Source organism: Cavia porcellus, unplaced genomic scaffold (genome assembly GCF_034190915.1).
Source record: "Cavia porcellus strain 051 isolate PalLab524CR breed Dunkin Hartley unplaced genomic scaffold, mCavPor4.1 scaffold_7, whole genome shotgun sequence".
Taxonomy (NCBI): Eukaryota; Metazoa; Chordata; class Mammalia; order Rodentia; family Caviidae; genus Cavia; species Cavia porcellus.
The window spans coordinates 24,340,721-24,368,193 of NW_026947490.1; the positions used below are offsets into that span (position 1 = coordinate 24,340,721).

Consider the following 27,473-nt stretch of genomic DNA (forward strand, 5'->3'; position numbering starts at 1 on the left):
GGGACAAAATGCAACAGAAAACTTGCTCCTTCTTCATGCGTTCCAAAATACAGACTCGGGCCCAGAGAGCTCATTTTTCACAATCCGTACTTCCGGAGGAGTCCCAGAGGAACTCCTCCTTGTTCAAAGGAATCAAGTTTTATAGCGGTGCCCTCTTCCATCACTACTTCCCCTCCAGACGTCCAAGTGACAGTTGATTTGCAGTCATTTGGACAATAGTGATTTGGGGGCCAGGACTGCGTGCAGCACTAGGCCATCTTCCCTCTGCCAGGCAGCGAACGATCATAGAATCACGAACAACTTGTGTTAACGCGCGCATTGCCTAGATTTTCCTCATGCCAGGTTAAGAGCACGCGCTCTCCAGCCCCGCCTTCTCTTCCGGGACGACGAATTGCAAGGATCAGATTGGGCTGAGGTAGGCCACGCCTCTCAATGCTCTCCAATCAACTCCCTCGCTGGGTGCGCTCCCTCCTTCTTGGCCCAGCCCCACAACCCCAGCACCCCACGTTACGTCTCCCATTCTCTCCTCCTCCGTTATCCTGGGGGCTGCGGCTCGCGCGGCAAACCCACCTACCCTTGCCTCCCATTGGCTGGTCAGGTCCCGCGCGAGCGGGATCGCGCCCTTCGTCTCCTCTTTCAGAGCCAGGCCGTACCTCTCCACTCCAGTTTTCTCCCAGAGTCAGTGTGAGGCACAGGATTGATTGCTCCTGGAGCGCGCTTTGCACACGCCTCCCTCCAGCCACTCCCTCTCCCTTGCGCCAGGAGCCGCGCCGGCTGGCGGCCGCTACTACGCACGCGCACTTGCCCACCCTTTTCCCTCTGCCAGTTCGCGGGTCTCCTCGCGCTCAGTCTCGCGCCGCAGTAGCCGCAGTAGCGGCATTTTCTCGGGGCGCACGCGCACTGCTCCCTTCGCGCCCGCTCCAATCTCAGGCCGTGGCGGCTGCAGCGAGCCCTTCAGGCGCGCGCGCGCTGTGGCTGCGTCTTGCTGTCCGGTGCTGCTCATCCCCTCGCGGCGCGCGCCTGGGGGCCGTTATCCCCTTGCAGCAGTCCCCGCGCCAGGCACGCGCAGTAGCGAGGGGGCGCGCGCACTCGGGAGCGGCGGCCGCAGGAAGGAGGCGCCGCCGCCATCGCGCGCAAGGGAGGGAGCGAGGCCGGTCCGCCCTCCCCCTGGTTCCCGCCCCTCCCCCTTCCCTCCCCGCCCCCCGCCCCGAGGGAGAGCCGCGGCGCGGCGGGAGGAGGAGGCGGAGGAGGGAGCCCGCGAGGGAGGGTCCGCCCGGCCCCCCGCCGCCGGAGCCACCGCTGCCTCAGCCGCCGCCGGACGAATAGTGGGGGAACATGGCGCCGGGGCCGCCGTCGCCGCGGCCAGAATCCCCGAGGCCGGGGCCGCGCTGAGGGCGCCCAGCTGGTGAGTGCGCGAGCTCGCGGGCCCCGCGCGGCGAGGCCGGGCGCCGCCCAGCTGCGGGGTCCAGGGGGAGGCGGGGACGGCGGGGACCGGAGCCCGCGAACAATGGAGGAGCCAGAGGGGGAGGGGAGGGAGCGGCCCCCCAGTGCCCCGGGCCCGCAGTCCCTGCCGCTTGGCGCTGGGGCCCGGCCCGTGGGGCCTGGCCGCCTTCAGACTGGCCCTTGTCCATCCTCCCCCTCGTCTGTGTGCCCTCCTGCGGCCCGGTGAGTCTCGGGATCTATCCGTCCCCCCACCCACCTTCGGCCACCCTGCTCCCAGTTCTGCACCTCCCCGCTTCCCTCTTCCGGCCCCAAAAATGTCCTTCGCCCCTCCTGGACTCTGCAATGCTTGCGGGACCCACCTCCTCCTTGGTGACCCTTCTGCATCCCTTAATTCTTGCTCACACTTAGAGATGCGTGACCCTTCTGCTGGCTTCTGATTTCTGCGCTCGTTGCCTTTAGGATCTGTCCCCGGGCTCTTCTGTGACCTATCTACTATTATCCTGTCTCAGAATCTAGTATTGCACTCCCAGGAGCTGTCCCTTTAGGACTTGCTGTTGCACCTCCTTGGAGATCCATCTGAAAGCCCTGGCACTGCCGCCTCCGGGGTCTTTTCCCCTGGACTTGATTCCATCAGCCTCTTGGGCGCAGTTCGCCTCAGAACCTCTGCTCCCCTAGATGTCCCTCAGCTGCCTCTCTGACCCTACTGACTTAGTTTCCTCATGTTTGCCTCACCTCTCTTGCTTTCGTTTGCCATTCAGACCTTTTCCTCTCTTCCAGACCTTTTTGCCTCCTATTTTTGCCCCTTGCTGGAGCTCAGATCTTGCTCCCCAGTCTGCTTGCTTTCTGCGTCTGCCTCCAAGGAACCAGCCTCCTCCCCTTTCTCTGACCAGGCTGGTCCCCCGTGTCTGCTATTCACTTTCCTGACCTTGAGCCCTGAGTTTCCCTCAGCCTTGGTTAGGTCTGGCCTAGTGTTCTCTTGGGGGTTTCTTACTTTCGTTTTGGCCCTGGGAGCTGTTCCATTCATTTGCTCCCCTTCCTCTGACTGGTCTTTCCTTCAATTCCTCTTTGCCTAAAACCTGCTTCCTGCCTCTGCTCATTGTGGGGCTTAGCCTTGCCCTTCCTTCACTGTGCCTCTGATGATTCTGACCTGTCACCTATCCTGTTCCTCTTCTGTATCTCACAGACTGCCCTGAAGCGTTTCCCACCTGCTCTTTATCCTCATTTCATTTCTGCTCCTATCTTTACTTAGGTTTTTCCACCCCCAACTTATTTTCTTTTGGAGCTGTCCATTTGCCCGAATATTTTTTTCACCTTTTTTTAACTTCGCTATTCCTGTCCCTCTTGAAGTGGTCCTTTTAACATTAGTCTCCATATAACTGCAACCTAGCTCTGGTCCCTCTCAATACTATCTTCTGGCTGGCATTCTCTACTGCCATACCATTTTGATTCATTTTTCACACTGATTTCATGTATTCTGTCTCCCTAGCCTAGCACTTAGCTCTTTTTTGAGTTTTTTTTCCCCCTCACTTTTAATATTAAGGTGTTTGGGGTTTTTTTTTTTCTCTCTCTCTGGTGCTGGGGATTGAACCCAGGGCTTTTGCATAACCTTTTACATCCCAAACCTTTTTAATTTTTTTTTTTAAATTATTTTGAGGCGGGGTCTTACTACAGTGTGCCCAAGCTGAATTTATACTTGTGGTCTTTTTGCCTCATTTTGCCAAATAGCTGCTTTTACAGGCATGTATCACTGAAGTGTCTTTATTTATTTATTTATTTTTGAGACAGGCTCTCTGTAGTTGAGGCTTACTCTTTTTTTTTTTTTTTTTTTTTGTCTTTTTCCTTTTTATCGGTACCAGGGATCGAACTCACGACTGCCTGCTTGCAAGGCAGGCGCTTATGCCGCTGAGCTAAATCCCCAGCCCCCAAGTTGAGGCTTACTCTGAATGAGGCCCCACATGGGCCTCACTCGGTGATCCTCCTGTCTCAGCCTCCCAAGTGCTGAGTTGGCAGGTGTGTGCTACCATGCTTGGCCTAAACAGGTATCTTCTTAGTCATTTTTTTGTGTTACTGTCCCCTGCTTCTTGGAGCCACCTCAGTTTTTGATTGATGGTCTTTTCCCTTTGCTATCCCTTATTCAGATCTCTCAATTTGGTTTCTCCCTTTTTCCTTTCTCTAGTGTCCAGTCTGGCTCCTCTTGCATTCAGTTCCCATCTGACCTGGGTCTCCCAGCTTTTCCCTGTTTTTACCCTGCCTGCCACCCATTGAGGAGCTTTTTCAGGTGTCCTTTCCTCTGGCCTCCATCCCTCAGGTTCACAGACTAAAGGACTGGCTGAGTCTCTCAGCACCCTGCACCAGAGGGTTTTACCCCTCCAGGGATCTTGTGAGATCTGGTAAATAGATGGGGGGCAGTCGGGTGTCTGCCCCATTTCTCCCACTTCCATCAAGGCTGGTGGTCGGGTGGCTCACAGTTCATTGCCCCATTTTCTTTACTGTGCCCTTGTTTGTTCACCTCTTTGAGATCTCTCTGGGCTTCACAGCTTTGTGTCCTTTAGAAAGGGGAACTGCAGTTGCTCACAGGTCTTTATTGTCTTTCTTGCTTTCCCTCTGAGCTATTGCAGAAACAGTTGTACCCTCTTCCTCCTCTACATCCAAGGCAGCACTTTTAAGGAGATGCTAGAGGGGTACTTCTTTATATTTTTCAGCTAACAAGTCCTGCTCTTATTTTACTTCTCATGAAGGAAATGCCAGTTCTCAAGCTTCCCATTCCAGGAGGGTTATGGCCAGGCTTGGTGTTTACTGCTCTGGGCCTGCAGAAGCAGCAGAACTTTTCTTGCCTTCCCTAAGTGGCCTTTGGTTTGCCCTGTGACCTTGGGGGAGGAGCTGGACAGAGTAGGTTTATTTCTTTTTCACCTCTGCCTAGGAAGACACTAGCTTCCTGGTCTTCAAAATGGGGAGGGCCTGGGTTTGGAAAGCACTCTGCGGTTGTTTGTTGAAAGAGAGAGTGCCAAGTGTCACTGGATTTCTGCCCTCTGGTATTGCAGGCACTCCCACCCACAGGAGCCCAGTGCCTCTGGGCAGAGCCATACTGCCCAGGAGTTAGTGAGTTAGTGCCTCGGTGTACAAGGGGTGTGTGGGCGGGCCTGACTTTTCCCAAATCTTTTTTGAGGGACCTCAGTGGGTAGAATTCTAGAAGGCTGCTAGGGACTGACTGACATGCATGGATTTGGGAAGTGGGCCTTTGCTTCCTTGCCTGAGCCATTTTTTTCCAATGATTATACAGTGCAATGGTGTTTAAGGAAATCCATTCAGAGGTAGAAATGGTTTTACAGAGGAGCCAGACAGCTATTTTTCTTCCTTAACTTAGGTTAGAGGACCTTTGACATGTTCTAGGTTTATTTATTTTATTTTTTAGTAGTAAATCAAAAGCCTCCCTCCTCCCCAGTGCCTAGGGCAATTGCATGTTAAAGTAGCTATCCAGCTGGGAAGGAACATTTACCAGAAGGACTTACTTGACTGAGCTATGTTCAGACTTTATTTCAGCACTTATTTAGAAAAGTTCTGTGTGAGCACATTTGAAAAAACCAAACCAAACCAAAACAAAACATTCACTATCATGTATAGAATTAGACCAGTGACTCATCCAATGTTGGGGCATATTTCTATATGTGATGGTGAAAGGGCCTGGATAGTATATCTGTATGGTTCTTTAACTTTTTGAAGACTTCAAATTTTCTGAGCAAGCACCGTGGCAATTTTAATGTGTTTTCATTATTATTAAAGAATTGTGGTTTATTTTCACTGATGAATCTTTGGTCTTAAGCGTCATGAATTTACTTTAGAGTGTGAGTTTGGCATAAATAGGGCTTTTGTTGTTTGTTTTTGTTTTTGAGACAGGGTCTCATTAAATGGTTCAGGCTGACCTTGAATTATGTAGCCCAGGCTGGTCTCGACTCCAGGTAATCTTCCTGCCTCAGTCTCCTGAGTTCTGGACACTACAGGTGTGCTTCACCAATTTTTTATTCTTAATGTGGAGGTGACAGCTAATTAAGAATAAAAACAACTGTATATGCAATGCTTCTTAAATTTTTGTTCTAGTTTTTTGGCTTTTTTTTTTTTTTTTTTGAGACAAGGTCTCCCTGTGTAGTCCAGGCTTGTCTGGAACTCACTCTGTAGCCTAGGCTGATGTCAACTCATTTTGATCCTCCTGCCTCAGCTTCCTGAGTGCTGGGTCTAAAGGTGTGTACCATTGTGCCTGGGGCTTGTTTTTTTGTTTGTTTGTTTTGAGATAGGGTCGCACTATGTAGTCCAGGCTGGCCTTGAACTTAACGATGGTCCTCCTGCCTCAGTGCTGGGATTACAGGTATGCATCACTATGCCAGGCTGTGTTCCGGTTTTAATATCACTGACAGCATAAAAAGTTCCTGCATGCCCAAAGCCTAAGTTTACATAATAAGAGGAGAGGAGTCCAAAAGAACCAAGAGCTGATTTTTCTTCTTAAGCTGGTAACTGATGTTCCAGATACTATCAGCTTTCCCTGATGGTAGCAGAGGCTCCAATACTAGTACTGACAATTGCTTTGGTGGTGGTGGAATTGGGTGCTGTAGAAATGTGAGGTGGTAGTCTGGTCGTTCTGGAACAGGTAATGTGTGAGTTGGTCGGGATGTGGAGGGAGAGATGGCAGTAGACAGTGTTTTTCAGCCTAGTTACTTGTCTTCGAGGCTCTCTTGCCCTGCCCAGACTCTCACAAACTGATGTGATCAAAGTTTACTCTCTTTCTTTTTTTCCTCTTCCTCCTCCTCCTCTTAAATCTTTAAAAATTTTTTTAACTATCTCCCTTCTTGCTTACCTGCTTTCCTTTTTTTTTTTTTTTCTTGGTTTGCTGAGGGCCTCAGGGCAGTAACAAATCAGAAAATGCTCAGTTCAGACAAATGGAATAAGTTATCCAGGTGCTGTTTTCTGGAGCTGTGAGTGACCTTTATGAAAAGATAGTCTGGGAGGGACAAGGGTTGCACAGATGACCATGAACCACACACAGTCTCATAGGTGTGTGTTTAGTCATGGAGCAGTATGGAAGCCATCAAGTGGGCCATGGTAAGATGGGAGTGACTGTGGCTCCATCTCATCTGGTCTTGTTTTTCAGTCTTTGGTGTGTGGTGGTCTTCTGAGAGATGTCAGGTTTCCTGCAGAGCTTTCCTGTGATTGGCTCTGATTCTTGTCATTTACCACCTAGCAGTCAAAACTGTTTTTTTCTTTTCTTTCCTTTTTTTTTTTTTTGGTACCAGAGATTGAACTCAGGACCTTGCATTTGCCGCTGAGCTATAATATCCCCAGCCCTCTTTTTTTTTTTTTTTTTTAAAGATAGAGTACCTCTGTGTATTCCAGGCTGGCCTCAGACACACAACAGTCCTCCTGCCTCAGCCTCCTGAGTGCTGAGGTCACAGGCATGCATCACCATGCCCAGCAAACAGTATCTTAATTTATGCAATCAGCATGAATAATAATCTAATCCAGTTGTGTAAAATTTCTTTTTTGTTTTGTTGGGTTTTTTTGAGGTAGGGGGGTACTGGGGATCGAACTCACAACTTTGTGCTTACCAGACAGGCACTTGTGCTGCTGAGCTAAAACCCCTGCCTTAAATTTTGTTTTTTTTCATAATGTAGAAGATAAGTAACATTGAGATTCTCTGCTTGAGGAGGGGACTTGTCTAGTGGAAGCACCTTTTGTGGCCCCTTTGGTTTGGTAGGTGGAACTCAGTGTGAAAATTAGTGCCTGGTCTAGTCTTCTCATTTACAGGGGAGGAAGTAGAAGGCTTGCTCAAAGTGTTGTGGCAGCTTTTGCCATAAAAGAACCCTGGGCATGAGGACAGGGGCTGCTGCTTTCCTGTCTAGGCCTTGTTCTGATTAGTTAGGACCTTGCACAAGCTGCTTCCCTCCTGGGATTCACATTCCTAGTATGAAGTCTGTTGTGCTGTCCAGCCTGGATGGTAGATTCTCTTTGACTGGGGTCATATGCCGAGTTAGAACTGGAACCAGCAATGAGCTCCTGGTGCTGTTCTTAGATTCTTTTGTCACTCCCTCCCCAAGTTCTGTCAACCAGAATTGGTATGGGACACTTTCCCTGGGAGCTACAGGATAACAGATTAGCTTTGTTTTATCGTTTTCCAATGTAAACAGTTTCTTTCTCAGCCATTCATATGGGAATTGGTTTATAATTTTGGGGATGGGCCATCCAAATTGTATTAGCTACATAACTAAAGGCATGTATAGTACCTCTTTTAAAAATACGGAATTTTTAAAGCTGAGTCATTGTTGACCTAGGCTCTCAAATAGCAATGATCTGAATAGTACTTGAATTGCTAGTATTAAGCAAAACAAACAAATCATTCATGTTCCTGAAAGCTTATTTCTCTTCAGCTTTAGATAGAATACACTATCATGCTTCATCTATAAAGAATTCTCAAAAGTAACTAGATTCAAATCCAAGTATAACAAAGCTGTATAAGTAAACCAGTTTAAGAAAAAGAGAGAGAGCTCGGGATTTAGCTCAGTGTTAGAAGTGGCTGCCTGGCAAGCATGAGGTTGATCCCCAGTACCAAAAAAAAAAGAAAAAGAGATATGTTTGCTCATGAAATACTCCTTAAATCAGTAATTTCTTCAGCAAATAAAAAAATATGAGTAGCTCCTAATTGAGTCAGTCTCTCTGTGTCTCTCCATTGCAGGTTAAACTGAAATCCTTGTACATTGTTAGCATATATTCTCCCGACAGTTACATCCCTAACCGGGGTTTTTTCCTTTGGACAATATTCTTCATGTAACTAAAAATGTATAAATAGAATGTATGCAAAGTAATTTGTCAGTTTATCGTTAAAAATAAAACAAACTGGGGCTGCGAATGCTGCTCAGTGCTGCAGTGCTTGCCTAGAATGCACAGGGCCCTGGTTTTGAGTCCCCAGTACTGAGGAGTGGGGAGGGGAGTGTTAAAATTAAACATACAGATTTAAAAATGTATTCCTTGTTAGGTGTGCTGGCACATGCCTGTTATTCTAGCACTCAGGAGGCTGAGGCAGGAAGATTGCCATGAGTTGCAGGCCAGCCCATGCTATAAAGTGAGTTCAATGCCACGTAGCAAAACTGTCTCAAAAAGACCCTCTCCCCCAAAAAACAGAAATATATAAATAAATGTATAGAAAACCACTGTTCCTTAAACTGTTTTGTGCAAGTTACTATAATTATTTAGTTGCAGTTTTCAAAAAAAAGTTAGGGTGAAAGTATAAAAAAAAAAAAAAAAGGAAGTATCTTAAGCTATACAGGTAATAGCCTCCCAAAGCACACGAAACTTTTAAAAAATGTACAGTTGCCTTTTACTCCCCCTCATTTCTGTTGAAATCAAAGGTCAAAACTGGCTTCATCTCTTGCATTTTGAGCTACTTAGGAATGAAACAAAGGAAAATGATCACCATTAATTGGCACAGGCAATTAAAAAGGGTTCTTTGTTCAGTAACAAATTGATTGTGTACAAATGAAAGTCAGCACTGCATTAATACAAGATTATTAGATTCTTGAACTCTGCACTTTCAGCTAGAGTGGCTTTCACTTCCAGGGAATTATTTCCCTGGGATAGTATCTGAATACTTGGTGATAAACTGTCACTAGGTCTTAATTTTTCAAAAGTGCCCATTAAGTTAGTAGGTGGAAGGTAGGTGGATGTTGCTTTTGTGATAACCTTTTTAATGCTGCTGATCTATAAGAAAACTCTTCTAGTAAGGAGTTGAGGAATGCCCGTAAAATCTTTGCTAAATGAGGCGAGAGAGGGGAAAAGACTGCTGGGGGAGTGGGTCCCAGCTGTTGGTGCTTGCCTGGTGTTAGCACAAAGGCTGTGAAAAACAGCAGTGTTAGCCTACACAGTCATAATTGAGTTGATGTGTATATAAGAAATATCTGTTTTTTTGTGTATAGGTCCCTCTTTTAAGTTTATTTTTGTAAAAAATTAAGGTACAGTCTATATGCAGAAAAGTACATAAATCTTAGGTGTACATTTGGTTTATTTTTTATTTTTTATTTTTGGGTACCAGGGAACAAACTCACGACCTAGCGCTTGCCAGGCAAGCACTTATACTGCTGAGCTAAATCCCCGACCCCTCTTTTTGTTTTCTTATTTTGAGCCATTTCTCACTAAGTGGCCCATGCTGACCTTGTAATTGGAATTTTCTTGCCTCAGCCTCCTGAGTATCTAGATTATAAGCATGTATCATCACACCTGACTACATAATTTTTAATACCTTAGAGAGTAGGGTCTATGTAAGAGACTTTAGTCAGTACATACATAATACACAGACATGAGCATGTAAGCCATTTCTCACTTTTCCAAACCTGGTCAAGGCCACATACATGATAAAGAATGCGGTAATAGCAATCTTAATTGCATATACATTACCACAAGCATTTTTTTTAACAACAGGTCTTTCATACTTGGGTTTTAATTCCAGATTCTTTTAGTCTGTGGAGAATGAAAAGGAAAGAGATAGTTGTCACTGCTAGTGAGAGCACAACAGGACTGGTACTCAAATTGCTGTCACACCTGCAAATTGCTGAGAACTTTCTACACAGCACCTTGGCAATAATTTGAGAGACATTGTCCCTCAGTCTACTTACAGTAACCAGTATAGACCAAGAAGTAGCAATAGTAAACACGTTTTTATATAAAGATCTTAACAATAGTGATGTGTACAAAGAAAAAAGGGAAAATAATCTAAATGTTTTAACCTTAGGGGATTGGTTGGTCTATGGAAAAATATGGAGTCATTAAAAAAGTATGTTTTTGGAGAACATTTGACATGAGAAGGTGCACACAAAATAAAACTAAGTATGGGAAAAAGCAGGATATAGAACTCTAAACAGCAGGAGTCTGGGTTATGTTGAAGTATATATAGGAACAAGTAGAAGAAATATGCTGAAGTGCGATTGGTCATATGACCTCTGTGTCTTACGTTCTTGGTTGAGTGATTAACCTTTTTTTTTTTCTTCTGAGTTTCCCCAAGTTTTCTTCAATTATTTTACTATTGATTAAAAAATTATTCTTTTTCCTTTTCCAATATGGTGGTTTTATGTTAGGTTTTTCTTCTAGCCGCATGAAGGAAAAACTGAACTGGAAAGCAAAAAATCAGAGTTAGTGAGATTTTTTGGACTGTAATCCTTCTAGTCCCCTAGAGATTAATCAAATTAATTATTAACAATATGTCTTTCTTTCTTTCTTTCTTCCTTTCTCTCTCTCTCTCTCTCTCTCTCTCTCTCTCTCTCTCTCGCTCTTTTCTTTCTTTCTTTCTTTCTTTCTCTCTTTCTTTCTTTCTCTCTTTCTTTCTTTCTCTCTTTCTCTCTTTCTCTCTTTCTCTCTTTCTCTCTTTCTTTTGTCTTGCTGAGCAGTTTAGGCTGGCCTGGGCTCACTGTGTAGCCCAGATTGGCCTCAATCTTGCATGGATCCTCTTGCCTTAACCTCCCAAGTGCCAGGATTATAGGTGTGTGCCACCATGCTCAGCAAGTTAACAGTATTAATAACAAGCAGCTGCTTATTTTGTGCTGGAAGATAATGGAGTGCTACCCCGCTCCTTCTAGTCCCATTTGAAGGTGGGTGGTATTCTTAGCTTCTATATGAGGAACTGGGATGTGGGGTGGCACTTGCCCAAGTCCACATGTCTAACAGTCCTAGAGGCACTCAGCCCAGCACTTCTGTTCTGTGGCCTTCTCTGGTATGCTTTCCACTTTCCAGAATGTTTCTGCACAAGGTGATCTGCTACTCCACAATTGCTGTATGGCTGGCAGTTGGAGCTCAATTTTCTGTTTAGTTAATGCATCCTTTTTCTTCCCCAAAATGTGCTTGTTTAATGGGGAGGAAGCCATTGGTCAGAGGCAGGTATGATCATGAAGTTATGTCGTCTCTTTCAAGGACTAAAAACCTTTAAATAAGATTTAAAGAATTTTATTTGAAATGTCATCTTTTTGTTTTGGTTTTGTGTTTTGAGACAAGGTCTCACTGTAGCTCAGACTGGTGTTGAATATACTGTGATCTTCTTGCCTCAGCCTCTGAGTGCTGCGATTGCAGGCATGTGCTACCATCTATGGCTAATCTGTTTATTTTTACTTAATTTTTATTTTTTTTCAAATCATTTAAGTAGTTAAGGTTCACTAAATAAAAGAGGAAACAAACTAGTTCTTTTTCGTTACATTGGAGAGAGAAATATTTTGTTTTTTCTTTTACCTCCCCATTCAACCAGGACTTACTAGTATCTACACAGTTGAGATACCAGTTACACAAACCATGCCTCCTCCCTCAGAGTTTGTCTGCCACTTGTAAAACAAAGGCAGTTCTTCCCTTACAGGTCACACAAGGAACACCCTGTTTCTGAACCAGAAAGTAAAAATTTTAGAAGGCAGTGGCCTGATTTTTTTCCCCTCCTGATCTTATCTTAAAGAATTAAGTGTGACTAAACATTTCAATCCAAGAATGCATTGACTAGAAAGACAGATTTCATCTTATGAGAAAGAACTTTTTAAAGAAACCAGTTTAAGTTCATATTTTCTCTTGAGTAGGGAATAATTTGGGGATTTTAAAGTTTACTCTGTTTGCTTCTGTTATTATTTAACAAGCCATTTGCACATATACAAATGTATTTACTGATTATTCTTTATGGTGGGGGAGTACTGATGGTCACAGTTGTAGTGGAAAGGGGTTTACATTAAGATATCAGGAAGGGTTGCAAATTAAAAAATTTTGGAAGCTCTGTGAGGTTATTTATTTATTTATTTTTGGTGTTGGATATAGAACAAAGGGACTCACTAATGCTAGGTTGGTGTCTTACCACTAAGTTACATCCCCAGCTCTGTTCCTATTTGTAGTCCTACAGTAGGGCCTGACTGGTAGTTGGGATATAATACCTGTTGAGTAAAAGTGTAATCTGTTTCTTTTCTTCCGGTACAGGGGATTGATGCCAGGGCCACAAGCATGCTAGGTAAACCCTCCTTCACTGAGTAACATTGCAGCCTTTTTTATTTTGTCTCACTAAATTGTGTAGTCTGGCCTGGAACTTTTGCTCTACTGGCTCAGCTTCTCGAGTAGTTGGGGTTCTAGCTAGATTACAAATGTGTATCACTGTGCCTAAGTGTGAGGTTCTAAATGAGAAACCTGCAAAGGATGAAGTCTGGAATGTTAGTCCTTAGATTCTTAGGATTCCTCAAGCGATGCAGAGGAAGGAGCTTCAGCTGTTAAATGTCATATTGCACTTAGCAACTTTTGACCTCAGACAAGTTACAGTACTTTTGAGTTCTTTGGCCTATACTATGGGTTTAAATACCTAATCTGTTTAGCTGGGTGGGCATGGCTGCACAGGATTATAATCTCAGCACCCTGGGAGGCAGAGGCAGGAAGCTTTGCCTGGACAATTTAGCCAGACCCTAATCTGAAAATACTATAAAAGGGCCAAGGGTATAGCTCAGTGCACAGTCCCTGGGTTCAGTTCATAATAGCAAAACAGCCCTCCTCTGCTAACCTAGAGTCTTTGTATCCTTAAAAACTAAGTACCGTAGGGTAGGTGAACACAAAAACTCTGTGAAGTTGGAAAACCTTTTGAGTTTGTTGAGAGAGTGAATAGTTTAAATAATAAAAATGCTCAAGTAAGCATGCATGTTAGCTGCTACTCGGGCAGCATGATGAAATTTTGAAACAGAAAGTAGAGCAACACATCCTATCGATTTGTTATCTCTTGGTCTTTGTAAAGCTTGTAACTTGCCCCCAGGTGGGGGGGGGGTTTGAGTCTTATCAGTGAGTGTCTCACACATCTAAATGTTAACTCCAGGTCACAGGCCAAATAGCAGTTATTGAGGTTGTTTAACATTCTTGGCATCGAGACAGGCCTCAGTTACTTACCATCTCTCACCAGGACCTGGCCTGGCTGGAGTACCAGTGCTTTTTTTTCCATACCAGCTCTTCATCCTTAACAAGAGCCTTAAGAAACTTTTGGTGCCTCAGGCCGCTCTATAAAAGGGGACTGTAACAGAGTCTACTTACCTGGTCACCACAGATTAAAGTAGTGTACTTAAGAAGCTTAAAATAGCCAGGTTTTGTGGCCTATAATCCCAGCACTTGAGAACTGAGCCAGGAGGATCAGAAGTTCCAGCCTGGGCTACATAGTGAGACCCTGCTTCAAAACAAGTCAAAAGTTTAAATAATTTTTAGCTTGTGATAAATGTTTAGGCAATGTCATTATTAGTGTTGAGCTTGATTCTTCTTTTTAAAAAATTTTTTTGGTACTCGGGGTTAAATCCAGGGCTCCACACTGAGCTGCATTCCTAACTCTCACTCTCCTTTAGTTATTTTAAGTTTGAGACCAGTTTTTGCTAAAGTACTAAGCCAAATTAGGCTCCTCCTGCCTCAGCCTTCCAAAGTGCTAGGATTATATGCATGCCTTACCACATCTGGTACAGACTGGACTTTTATAGGCTGGGTGGAGAATAGCTGTTTGGTAAACAGCAAGTTTACCAAAAGCAAGTTTTGTAATTCTTCCAAGGGAAGGACAAAGGAAGCAAAGTAGGGAAAGAGTGCCGTTCTCATTTTTATTTCATAAGAGTAGGGTCCAGTACTTGAATGAAAGCCCATCCCAAGGAAGTTGGTGGTCTTAACGTTGACATACGTAGGTGTATGTTTCTCATTTACATGGACTAGGAAGAATTTTGCTATGGTCAGCATCAGTAATATGTAATCAGGTATTTAGAGAGCTGGACAGATTCATATTCTGTGTTCCTCCATTTGTTTTGTCACCTTAGGCTATTTAACTTCTTTGAGACTTAGTTTTCTCATTTATAAAATAAAGATAATACCTCACAGAGTTGTGAAAACTGAGTTGTGCAGTGGTTGAAAAGTGCTTGACATAATTAGTAGAGATCATTGCTTTCAGATGGGAAGTACTATCACTGGTGCCCGTAAGTGAAATTCATTGTGCTGTTTGCTTTTGGGGATGCCAAGGTGCAGACTGCTGGCTTGTGTGCGGAAGTTTCCCTCAAGGTGTCCTTTTGCCCTTTCCTTTCTCTCTGTCTAAGCCTCTGTATCTTTTAGAAAAAAATCTGAGCTATTGCACTCCCCTGCTTAAAAACCTGCAGTGTTCCGTGCTGCCTACAAAATTAAATCCAGGCTCATTAAGTGGCCTGAAGAGCCCTTTCCTTTTAGGTGTATTCTCCCCGTCTGGCTGGCTTTGCACTTCCCTGTTGGGATACCGGTCCTCCAGCTGTGGTGGGCTGCATGGGGCCCCCAGACACTATATTCTTTCTCTGTTGTTTGTCTTTTTGGTACCAGAGATTGAACTCACGACCTCGTTTTTGCCAAGCAGGCACTTACACCACTGAGCTGAATCCCTGGCCCTCTCTGCCTGTTTTTGATGAATGCAGCTCCTCTCTCCTGAGTGACTTCACCAACTTTTCCTTGATTGGTGAATTCCCTGTTCATCCTTGACGTCTCAGGAGTCCAGTATTCTCTGAGAATTACTTTCTGGAATTGTCTGTGTTCCATTAGCACGTCGCTGGTGGTGTGATGTGTGTGACTTGTTTTTATGTAGTGATATGTCCATGTGGTTTTATATCAGTAGTCACTAAACACCCAGAACTATTCCCTTACCTTTGTCTTCTAGCCACTCTGTGATCCTCCTCAGGGATGTCAGTGGTTTCCAGAGCTAGTTTTCCTTCCAGAGATACTTTTAATACACATACTGACAAGCAAGTATACTCATACCTTCCCACTCTTTTTTAGGAGAGTGGTAGCATATTGGGATTGTGGTTCTGCATCTTCCTTTTGTTGCTAAATGTCTTGGGAGATCATTACCTAGTACAGAGAAAACTTGATTCTTTTTTATAGCCTCATGATGTTCTGTTAAGTACATATACCATTACTGGTTTTTTTCAGTTGTTTCCAGTTAGTGCTGGAGCGAAACCTTGAAGATACCACTTTGCATGTGTGAGATTATTCAAGTAAGGGAATTCCAAAGAGTAGAGTGGTTGTCTCCTGTTTCTTGAAGCTAGAGGGGTTTTGGTTTTGTTTTCTGTTTTACATATAGAAGTACCTAGCTTATTACGGGTTCTTAATGAATATCTGAATGAAGGATAGAATACTTCTGCTGGAGAGACAAGATAAATAACTGAAAAAAATGGAACACTCCATTTCTCAAGGTCTGCAGTTAAATCTTGCAGGTTGGAGAATTTCCTGCAGCTGTCCCCATGGGTGTGGGCATTATGAGATATAGCCCAGAGGACATGGTTAGAAGGTATCTATTGGGGATGGAGTGAACCTTTCATACCCTTCTAACATGACAATTCTCTCTCCTGTGAACTTTCCTTTAGAGAAATCTTTAAATTTCAGCAAAGTAGAAACTGGATCCTTAGAGAAGTTGGAGACTCTTGTAATAATAAAAATAACAAAATGCTCCTTACCTTTTTTTTGTGCCAGGCACCATTGTATGCACTTAGCTCCAGTTAGTGCTGACGGAATCCATATGACAGCCTTACGAAATAGATACTGTCTTAGCACCCTTTCTCAGATAAGGAAGTGGAGACACTACATGCTAGGTGATGCGGATGAAACATTCAGAGGAAGGAGAATAAATCTCACCTCTTACTTATTTTACTTATGTAGTGTTAATCACTTGTGATTGCCATGTTGACCTTGATTAATGGGAAATGTGTCTCTTAGTGAAAACTGGGAGTAGCACGTTCTTTGGTTTGTTCCCTTGATTTCTGGTGTAGCTTGTTAAAGATTTTCACAGTGAACTGTCAGTTAATCCCAGTTCCATTTTCCTCTCTTCCTTTTTTAGTGAGGCCCTAATTGGAACTTGTACAATAGTTTTTTCTCTTTCTTTCTTTCTTTCTTTCTTTCTTTTCTTTCTTTCTTTCTTTCTTTCTTTCTTTCTTTCTTTCTTTCTTTCTCTTTCTTTCCTTCCTTCCTTCCTTCCTTTCCTTCCTTCCTTCCTTCCTTCCTTCCACCGGGGATCAAACCCATGAACTTGCGCTTGTCAGGCAGGCGCTTATTCCACTGAGCTGAATCCCCAGCTTCTATAGTTTTTCATTTTAGGACTTTTTCTTTTTTTAATTTTAAAAGACAAGGTTTTGCTGTATGGTTCAGGCTGGCTCTGAACTCACTTTGTAGCTCAGGGTAGCTATGAAATCTCAGCAGTCCTGCCTCAGCTTTCCAAGTGCTGAAATTACAGGTGTGCACTTACCATGCTTGACCCCCTGAAGTGTTTTGCCTTTCAGGTTTGATTTAGAGCCTTGAAAAATTTGATATTGCTGATATAGGAGGCCAGTGTTGTATGCTATTCTCAGTCAGCCTGGGATGCTTGCTCTAAATATTTTATTTGTATTTCCAAAGTTGGAAGTAGTATTGGGCTTTTCTTTTGGTATCAGCCCTAATAGAACTTTCTGCACTAGTACCTATCACCTTTTGAAATCTAAACAGCGGGACTGAAAACATTTTAATATTATTAATTTTGATTGATTTAGCTGTAAATGACCGATATTGGAGAGTAGAATACAGATCTAGATGGATTATATACACCACAAAAGAAACACCTACCTTTCTTTTTTTTTTTTTCTTCTTTTTTATCGGTACCGGGGATCAAACTCATGACCGCCTGCTTGCAAGGCAGGTGCTTATGTTGTTGAGCTAAATCCCCAGCCCAAGACATACCTTTCTATCTTCCTTCCTTCCTTCCCTCCTTTTTCCCTTTCCCTCGCAAGGGAAAGGGACTGTGTTCCCTATATGTTTGATGAATGTTTGATCCATAGCTTCCAAGAGCTGAAGTATTTAGAGAAAGTTAAAGTGCTACTTAAGTTTTACCTTCCAGGCATAACTGTTGTTAACAGTTATGATTTAAAAACTGTAGGAAAAAATTTTCAGTTTGCATCAGCATTGCAGCAATTTCTGCATAGGATTTATCCTTGCTTGTAGAGAGTGGACATTACTCAAGGTTGTAAATCTGAAAGCTTTAGGAAATGGAGGCTTGATGTGCAGGTCATGAGCATAACAGAAGTATGACTAACACTGGTAAAATCCCTTTATAAAGGTAGCTGCAATACGATGGAATTTTGTTCTATTAGAGAGCTTCAAGAGCATTTAGAAAAGAAATGATGAGTCATGCTCTGCCCCTTCCCAAATCCCAGATGGTTTTGCCAGAATTTTAATTTGAGGATGGGTTGAGGGGATCTCAACTTTTTGAGTTGTTTGGAGTGTTTCAGACAGATTTTAAGAGGCCCTAACTACCTGCTAGCAAAACTGAAGAGGTAGCCAGGTGTGGTGGCCCATGCATGTAGTCCTGGTGGGCTGAGGCAGGAAGATTGCCATGAGTTTAAGGCCATTTTAAATGACACAGTGAGACTGTGTCTCAAAAAATAAAAACACAACAAAGCAAACAAACAAAAAAGCCAAAGAGGCAGAAACATATGTGCTTGTATTTCTTTTTTCGCCCATAGTGGAGATAGTATTTTAGGCAACCTTCATTTTGTAGGTGAGGTGCGTACATATGTGTGTATGTATTTTTCCATGTGAACAGGTCACTGAGTTTTCGTTTTTTGTTAGATTTGCTTAAATCTCTAATAGGTCTCTCTTCTCCAAGTCATCTGTTTTTGTCACTAGCATTCTGTGCTAAATGGATATATTTCTCTTCCAGGTAGGCTGGTGAAGTTAGGGAATAGGGAGGCAAGCATGGATGGAGGGAGAGAGTGACAGATGGTAGAACTGGTGCTTGGACGCCGAGGGAAAGAATCTCAGTGAAATGGGGTGGGGGATCATGGGTTGGGTCCTGGAATAGAAAAGGGAATGAATAGAAATTGGTGAAATTTCAGAGTAGTTTGGTTTTTTGTACTAAAGTTAATTTTTTAAAAAAATTTCTAGCAAATATACTATGGTTATATTAACATTAGGGAAAGCTTGGTGCAGGACCATATGGAAATGTAATAACTGCAGCTTTTCTGTAAAATTACTACGATTACTACAAAATAAGAAATTAAAAGCCAGGTTAGCAAGGGCCATGGCTTCATTAGAGGGCTCAGGGTGAGGACTTCTCAGAAGCACTGCCTGTCCATTTACGTAGTGCTCCAGCAGGCTGTGACTTTGGCTTTCCCAGAAATGCTTATTTCTGGGCCTTTTCAAATACCTTTTTCTATACTTGTTGCCTACTACTCACTCCCTCAACCAAACTGCGAGAAAAAGAAAGATTACCTAAAAAGAAAAAACATAGTTCGAGTAATTCTTTTTTTTTTGTCTTTTTGAGACAGGGTCTCTATGCAGTTCAGGCTGGCCTTGAGCTTACTTTGTAGCCCAGGCTGGTCTCAAACTCACAGTGATCTTCCTGCCTCAGCCTCCCGAGTGCTGGGATTATAGGCTTGAGCCACCACGCCCGGTTGAGTAATTCCTTTTGATTAAATTTTTTTTTTCTTTTTGTTTCTGTCTCTGTCTTTTAAGTCTGTCTCTTTCTTCCTTTTGTACTAGAGATTGAATCCTGGAAATTTGCAAGGATCCTCCTCCCTCAGCCTCCTGAGTGCTGGGGTTACAAGCATGTGCCACCATGCCTAGCCTGACCTTTTTTTTTTTTTTTCCTGGCCTGACTCTTAAATTTATAACTAGGAGATTAGCATTGTTGATGTTTAAGAAATGATTATGGAAGAAATACCTTCCTCAACTCAGAACAAGATTCGTGCTCAGATATTCTGAGGCTTTGCTTTGCAGTTCTCCCATGCCCTTTGGGAGTGGTGGCTGTGATTTGTAGCATATACTTTAGTCATAGATAGCTGCATTTCTACCAAGGCAAGAAACTCAGGAATGAGAAAGGAGGGGTAGGGAGGGAATAAGAGGAGAGGAAAGGGACCACATTTTGTAATGGTTTAACTGGCTTATTCTATTTAAGGCTCCTAGGAGTCTAATTTAGGAAAATGTTTTTACAAATCTTAGTTATGTAGCATTATCCTTACTGCTTGAATTTACTGCTCACTTTATTATAAAGATAATATGGCTGGGGATATAGCTCAGCAGCACAGCACCTGCCTGGCAAGTGTGAGGTCCTGAGTTTGATTTCTGGTACAAAAAAAAAAAAAAAAAAAAAAGGATAATGTGTAGATTATTTTAAACCTGTCATTTAGTGAACCAGCCAATATTACTAATTATTTAAAACATGTGCACCCTAGGTGGAATGTATAATATGATCAAGAATGGCTTCTGTTTTTGACTTTATTTTTTTCAATACAAATCTCTCAGTGAAGATCAGGCAGGCCTTGAATTCATTAGGCTAGCCTCAAACTTGCAGGATCTTCCTGCCTCAGCCTCCCAAGTGCTGGGGTTACAGACATGTGCCACCATGCTTATTGGTCCTTGGCTGCTTTTGAAGTTCTTTTTTTTTTTTTTTGGCTTTTGAAGTTCTTAGTCCTAGTTGGGGAAGATAGAACATCTTCACTCCACAGTTTGTTATTGTGACTTACCAAGAGTCAGGTAGCAAGTGAAGGGTTGTTCCAGGAGAGTGGTGAGATAGTGTAGATACTTTGCTTATGTCTTCAGGTCCCCTTATGCTGCTGTGGCATCTTAAAAACTAACTGGCTGGTGAATTTGGATTGCCTTTATTCGGACATGGCTGGAAATGCAGGTTCTAAGCAGATTTTGAATTTAGGGTCTGGCAGTCTTATGGGTTGGGCCAAGGAGTGTTTGTGGTGCTATCAGATTATATGCCAAATTTTTATTCTGTTTATTTTCATTTTTCTTTTCTTGCTGCTGGAGATTGAACCCAGGGTCTTGTGAATGCAAGGCAAGAACTCTACCACTGAGCCACATCCCAAGCCCCCTGGTTGTGTTTATTTCCTGTGGAGAGAATCTGTAGAGTTCAGATAATTCTCAAGGGAATCAATCCATGGCCCACAAAAGATTAGATCCATTGGTTTAGAATAACACTGAACCCATGGCCTCGTTTTTTGTCTCTCTTTTACTTGATTGCTTTAGATCGGATGCTTTGCTTTGTTTTTCCCTGATACGCATTTGGAGGAGTCCTTTGTGCAAAAAACTCTGCAATTGAACATCTAAGAGAAGAATACGTGAGTCTTTTTTGGAAGCGTGGTATTCTGGCTCTTTAACCTTCATCTTTTCCCTCATATTTGGCAAACATTTCCTGTTATGAAATGATTATGGCTTTCCCAGATCCAGGTATCATTCATTCTCCATGTATGTATGCTGAGTAGTAGTGATAGAGCTGAAAGGGTGGTGGTGGACCTCAGAAAGATTAGTGATAGCAGTGTAGGTATTCGGAAATGATGACTAAAGTCATGGGGATGTACAGGGTCAGATAGGAACTGGGGGAAAGGTTATCTAGAGTTACTCTTAGGTTTTACTGGGCTTTCAGTGTTGACTTATCTCATTACCTCATATGTGTTGCAAACCTTTGCATGCAGGGGTGTAACAGATTAGGTCTGCTTGGAAACACGATGGTGACTGCAGGCCTTGCTGTGAACCATGCATTCACACAGAACTGACTCTTTTCTCCATTTGACCGCTATCCTGTGGACAAGAGGGTAAGGCTCTTTGCCCTGGGTCACTCACCAGGTGCTCATCAGGCACCTGGAGGGTGTGCACTGGACTAGACCTTTGGACTGGACTATTTACTTGCTCAAGGAGCAGATGGAAGATGATTGGGTTGTGGCTCTTTGGCAATATCTTTTGATCTGTCCCAACGATCAATATGGTGATAAGGTTCTCTCTTGAGGGAGAGTTTGAGTTTGTTTCTGCCTTTCATGAGTTGTTCTCATTTTTTTCATAAATCAGAGTTGTCATTGTTAAATACAATTTCAGGTTAGTGAAGGCTATATATCAGGGAAAACCCAAACCAAACCAATCTATTGAATTGGGACTCACGACTGTGCACATGCCAGACAAGCACTTGTGCTGCTGAGCTAAATCCCTGGCCCTTAGGTTGCTTTCTTTTTTTTTTTTTTTGGTCTTTTTCCTTTTTATCTGTACCAGGGATTGAACTCACGACTGCCTGCTTGAAAGGCAGGCACTTATGCCGCTGAGCTAAATCCCCAGCCCCCTCAGGTTGCTTTCTAAGTGGTTCTATGATTAGGCTGAATTTATAGTTTTATTAAAAATTATTTATTTTTGTGGTGCTGGGGGTGGAGCCAAGGGTCTTGCACACACTAAGCAAATGCTTTGCCACTGAGCTACACCCCTAGCCAAGGCTGAATAGTTGTAAGCACAACTACCCAGCCCCCAGGATTGACCTCAGTACTGTGAAAACAAAGAACAAATGATGCAATCAGGGTGCAATCCATTGCCTGTGGATTTCAAGGAAAATTATTTTCTATATACCTGAATACTCACAAAGTCAGGCTTTGTTTAGATTTGATAATGTTATTTTATTTTGGACACAGTCTCACTGAGGTGCTAAATTGCCCAGACTGGGCTTGAACTTAATATCCTCCTGTCTCAAGTTCACCAGAATTCTGAGATGACAGGTATGTGCCACCACATCTGGCTAAGGTCCATTTTTTTTTTCTTTTTGAGACAGGATCTCAGTGTAATTCAGGATGTCCTTGAACCACTGTGTAGACCAGGCTGACTTCGTTTAGTGGAGATCCTCCTACTTCAGCCTCCTGAGTGCTGGGAATACAGGCCTGCACCACCACAGTCAGAGTTCTTGAGTGTGGAGGGGTGACTTAAAATGTCTAAGGTAGCCTTGATTTATGAATGAAATACTGCCTGAGATTCATCTTCTGAACATTATTTTTTCCTTTGAAATGTTAAATGAAATCAACTTTGTTTTTACTCTTGTCCTGCCATTGCTTTTAGTGAAAGAAGAGACATAGATCCTTTTCTGTTGTCCCCTATGTCATGTTTTACTCTGCTGTTTTATAACTGTTCTTGAGCTTGAGAGAACAGATTTTTACATTCCCATTAATTTTTACTTTGTATTAATGCTTTAAATTTGAGACTGATTTTCTTCCCATAGCAGTTAATCTTACCATTATTCTCATGGAGGGGGACAAACTCAAGATTTATGTGAACACTGTTGTTGTGCTTGCTGAGAGGGGTACTTTTTCTAGAACTTTGAAAGAGTACTTCTAGAATAGTAAAGTCATGTAATTCCACTTTAAAATAAATATAAGTGTCCTGAGTATAAATGAATTTTTGCAGTGAGATGACAAAAGTAAGGTTAAATTAAAGAGCCAAATGAATTTGAGGCCAACCTAGGCTACAGATTGAGTTCAAAACCAACTTGAACTATAAAGTGAGATCATGTTTTTAAAAAAAAAAAAAAAGTTTTTTTTTTTTCTGGTACCAGGGATTGAACTCATGACCTCATGCTTGCCAGGCAGGTGCTTATACTGCTGAGCTAAATCCCCAGCCCCCCAAAAAATTTTTTTAAGGGACAAAACTTGTAGTATTTTATCCTTTCTATAGTTTTGGGAAATGAATAAAGCTACAAATCATGGCTTTCTCAGAATTTAATGCAGTTTAATGCTCAAGCCAGGTGTGTCAAATGCATATAATTGCAGGAAGCTCTTTTAAACTTGAGTAATAAGCAGGAAGATCTCAAGTTTGAGCTGGGCTTGGACAGATCATCCTGCCTAAGCCTCCCAGGTGCTGGGATTATATGCATGTGCCACCACGTTGGGCTCTGAAATGTTTTTATTAATTAATTAATTAATTTATTTATTTGTCTTTTTCATTTTTATCGGTACCGGGGATCGAACTCACGACCGCCTGCTTGCAAGGCAGGTGCTTATGCCGCTGAGCTAAATCCCTAGCCCCATCTGAAATGTTTTTTAACATTGAAACAATTTAAATGGCATTCATTCTTATTACTGAAGTTTTGAAGTTTAAAAGAGAGCCGTTTCCTATCCATCTTGTTTTTTTGTTTTTGTTTTTTTTTTTTTGTAGCTGGTGTGGAACTCAAGACATTCTGCTTGCCAGGCAGGTGCTTACACCTCAGCTGGTTTTTTTTTTTTTTTTTTTAAGACAGTCTGGTAGTTCAGTTTCAGGCTGGCTTCTAGCTTTTGACAGTCCTTTAACCTTTCAAGTGCTAGGAATAGTCATGTATCACCACGTCAGGCTCCATCCATCCTCACTTTGCAAATGATCTTTGTGGTTAACTGTGGCAGAAATTCTGTTTCATTCATGAGACACAGTCATATTGGTGTTCCCACTGAGGGGAACAAATTGAATTCTTTACACCTTGGGCAGATCATTTAATATCCAGGTCCCAGTGTTCTTATCTGCAGAATGAAGAGAATATATCTCTCCTTCCTAGGTGGGTTTAAGCAGCATTAAGGCAAAGTATGTAAGTATTTTGAACAAGATAAGGAGCATAAACCAAAAGTTACTGAAGAGTATATTATAAAATTTCGCACCTGGCTAGGTAGGGGACTGTTTGCCTCAGAGTAGAACTTGGCTGGAAGACCAACAGCGCTGTCAGACTGCGTGGCCTCTGCTCTGTTGTTTCTGTAGTTGTGCTGTGTTGGGGTGAAACCACATGTCTGGGTTTCAAGGGTCTGCAGCTGAGGGTCTACTCACTGTATCAGTGATCTTCAATGAGCCACTTGCCCTCTCTGAGCCTGTTTTGTCTTCTGTCAAATGTAGTTGTGATGGGACCTGCTTATTGGGTTATTATGAAGAATAACACAGAATCTCATATGCACATTGTTTATTTGGTGCGCTGCATGGCTCATAAAAGAGCATTTGCCTTACATAGTGTAAAAGAGAAATGAAGCTGGGTGTGGTAGCACATCCCTGTGACCGTAGCACTTGGGAGGCAGAGGCAGGAGGATTGCCTCAAGTTTTAGGTCTGCCTGGGCTACATGATGAGCTCAAGGCCAGCCTGAACTAGTGAACCCCTATCTCAAAAACAAAACAAAACAAACAAACAAACAAAAAAGACTTAAGTGGGAAGGCAACTAAAAAGAGAGGGAGAAAGACATAGATTGGTTGATTATGTTTAGAGCCATCCCTGGAGGATCTCTCAAGATCCTTCATTTGGTTCACTTCTGTGCAGTGAAAAGACTTCACATGGGCATGAGACTCCTGCTCTAGTTGTCTTTTTATTTATACCATTTAGCCACAACCCTAGCCCTTTAAATTTTGTTTTGTTTTGTTTTGAAAGTCTTGTCAAGTCCAGGCTGGTCTTGAACTTGTGATCCTCCTGCCTTAGCATCTGGAGTAGCTAGGATTGTAAGTGTGCACTACCATGCCAAATATCTAATTGTCTACTTCTCACCTGTCCCTAAGAAGGCTGTAGTAAATGGTAAGTGGTGAATATAAAGTCCCTCATTCCTTAATATTCTATATTGAGAGCTAATTATCTATGAAGCATTATTATCTATTACTACCTGTGAAATACTTAGTAAATCCATTTCACTAGGATGTTACATTCTCTGAAAGGAATATATTGTACCTCATCCTTACAAACTGCTCACATTGGGTTGTGAAGCATGATTTTCTGTGGTAAGGTTGTTAGAAGAAATAATGGACCAGCTAAAAATGTTCAAATGTTGATTTGTTAGGCCTGTTGTCAAAGAAAATACAGAAATGACAAGCACTAAGGTCCCCCTTAAGCAGCCAGCCTGGAAAGCAGCAAGAGTTGAGTTTCTCTGTCTCTTTTGGGGTTTACATTTTCTTAACAGTGGCTGTTTCATTAGGCATTTTTTGCTAGTGGGAAGTGAGGTCAGCAGATGATGTGATGAAGGTCTTTGGTGTAGTTTTGTAAGTCTCTGAAGTTAGTGGTTTTTTATGTAGTCTTCTTTTTCCTCAACAACCTCCACTACTTCTAAGCTGTTTCTTGCTTTGATGTAATTCCTGAAAGTGAATTGGATGTAGGACTTGGAGTTGTCTATATGATCTTTAAGCAGTTGGAAGCACACAAATTTTGGGAACCAGGAGTTTGAATCTGCTCCAGGTTCAGTCAGTTCTTCATCCTTTCAAGAAGGGTTACCTGCTGTGGGTAGTTTGTTGTAGTATGGTTTTCAGGTGAGCTTTTTAACCTAACCAAAACACAGAGACCTTTAGAAATGTTTTCTTTTTATGATTATGACAGGGTCTTGTGTAGTTCAGGCTGTCCTTGAACTCACCTATGTAGCCAGGCTGGCCTTGAACTTGATAGCAATCCTCCTGCTTCAGTCTCCTGACTACTGAGATTACAGGTGTGTGTCACTATACCCAGCTCTGTCCAGTTTAGTGTAGACAGCTTTAAGTTTTTTTTGTCTTTTTCCTTTTTATCGGGACTGCCTGCTTACAAGGCAGGTGCTTATGCCGCTAAGCTAAATCCCCAGCCCCTGCTTTTTGCAAGTTTAACAATCCCCAACCCCTGCTTTTTGCAAGTTTAACCATGGCTTCAACAAGGAAGAGGTGAAAATCACTGCCCTGTGTGCCAGTCAAACCCCTCCATCATCCCTAGTCCTTCCTTAGTGGCTGTGGTTCAAGAGGGAATGAACTTTGGAATCCTTGCTAAGTGCTTTGAATGAATTTGTTTTCAAGTTGCTTTTAACAACTATTTCGCTTGGCTTTCACCCCCAACCCCTCTCTCTGCATTCCAAAGCTTTGTAAACAGTCATCAGGCTGATACCAGATACATAGAAGTACCTGCTGTGGAGAAATAGGCAAGGAAACACACAGGAGGATTCTGATTCTACAGAAAGTTCATTTAGCAGAAACCTATCGTCTTCCTCCAAAAGAAAGAATGTAAACTGGGCATGAGACACAAGCCTGTAATCTTAGCAATTGGGAGGCTGAGGCAGGAGAATAGGAAGTTCAGATGTAGCCTAGGCAACCAAATGACATGAATGAGATTGTCTCAAACTAAAGGGGACACCTAGGAATCTACCTCAGTGCAAAAGCCCTGGATTTAACCCAGTGCCATAAAAATAAGTAAAAAATTAAGTAAAAATACGATATATAGCTAAACTAGCATTGCAATTTTAGAATTCATTGATTATTTTGGGATTTACCTAGAAATTTTCTGGAATTTTAAAAAAATTGATAGTCTTCTTTTTCTGCCCTTTTGTACTTTATTTTCTAGCCTAGTTGATGTTGCTGTTTTTATTTCCTTGTTCTTTGCTGTTATCTTAGTTCCTTATTCCTTAGTCTGTTCTGTTATCTTAGTTATTGTTCATTCAGGAAAAGTAGAAACCCCTGTAGACAGTTCAACCTGAAAGGGACTTAAATGCCAGAGATTTGTGACAGAGGAGTTGGAGAGGCTGAGGAGCAAAAGGAGGGTGAGGGTTGTTACCCAAATATCAGTAAACTGCCTTGACTGGAACCCAAGAGCCTGGCTCACTGATGCCAACTCTGCTGCTGGGGCCTATGGTGCTATAGTCACTGGCTCTCCTGCGCACTTCCGTGCTGCTGCTGCTGCTAGAGACAGACCAGAGGTGGAAAGATTGGTGTTTAACCTCCTTTTGCCATTAAGTCCCTAGCCACTGACAGAACGAAGTGTGTGTGTATGTGTGTGTGTGGGGCGGGGGGGACAGTGGACAGAGGAGTCCGGGAAATACAGTCTGCTGGTTCTTCGTTCTGCTGTTACAGAGAGTTTAGAAGGGCAAGAGCGCCCAACTGAATGCCATCATTCTTGTGAATTTGTCAGAGTAGGGATAGGCAGGGAAGGGACCTTTTTATGCTGAGACATTCAGATAGGTGGTGAAGGGGTACAGTGGCATTCCAGCTAAGGGGTAGAATGTGTGTAGAAGCAGGAATGCACAAGGCATTGTAGGGAGCAGCTTAGCTGGAGCATGTTCTTGTTGAAGCATACTTGGGAATAAGGTTAGAAAGGGAGGTTGGGGTGGGATGTTGTAATAAATGCACCACACTCGGCAATTTAACCTGGTCAGACCAATGAAAACCCTTGTCATGGTAGTTCCAGTACTGAGACGGTGGGACAGAACTATGACTGGAAAGAAGCAGTCCATCCAATTGACGCACCTACCTTTTGATGTTCTAGTGCCAGTAACTAGAATAAATCATGAATTCTGATTTTCTGT

At 42.8% G+C, this 27,473-nt stretch overlaps 1 protein-coding gene across 1 annotated transcript in view; it reads left to right on the forward strand.

Moving 5' to 3' along the window:
* The first annotated feature begins 1,266 nt into the window (after positions 1 to 1,266).
* The window catches only part of Arhgap35 (Rho GTPase activating protein 35), a 119,932-nt gene continuing 93,725 nt past the window's right edge, over positions 1,267 to 27,473 (forward strand). The window contains exon 1 of the mRNA XM_003464605.5: positions 1,267 to 1,405. The gene's annotated coding sequence lies outside the window, so the exon portion shown is untranslated. The remainder of the gene's footprint in view (positions 1,406 to 27,473) is intronic.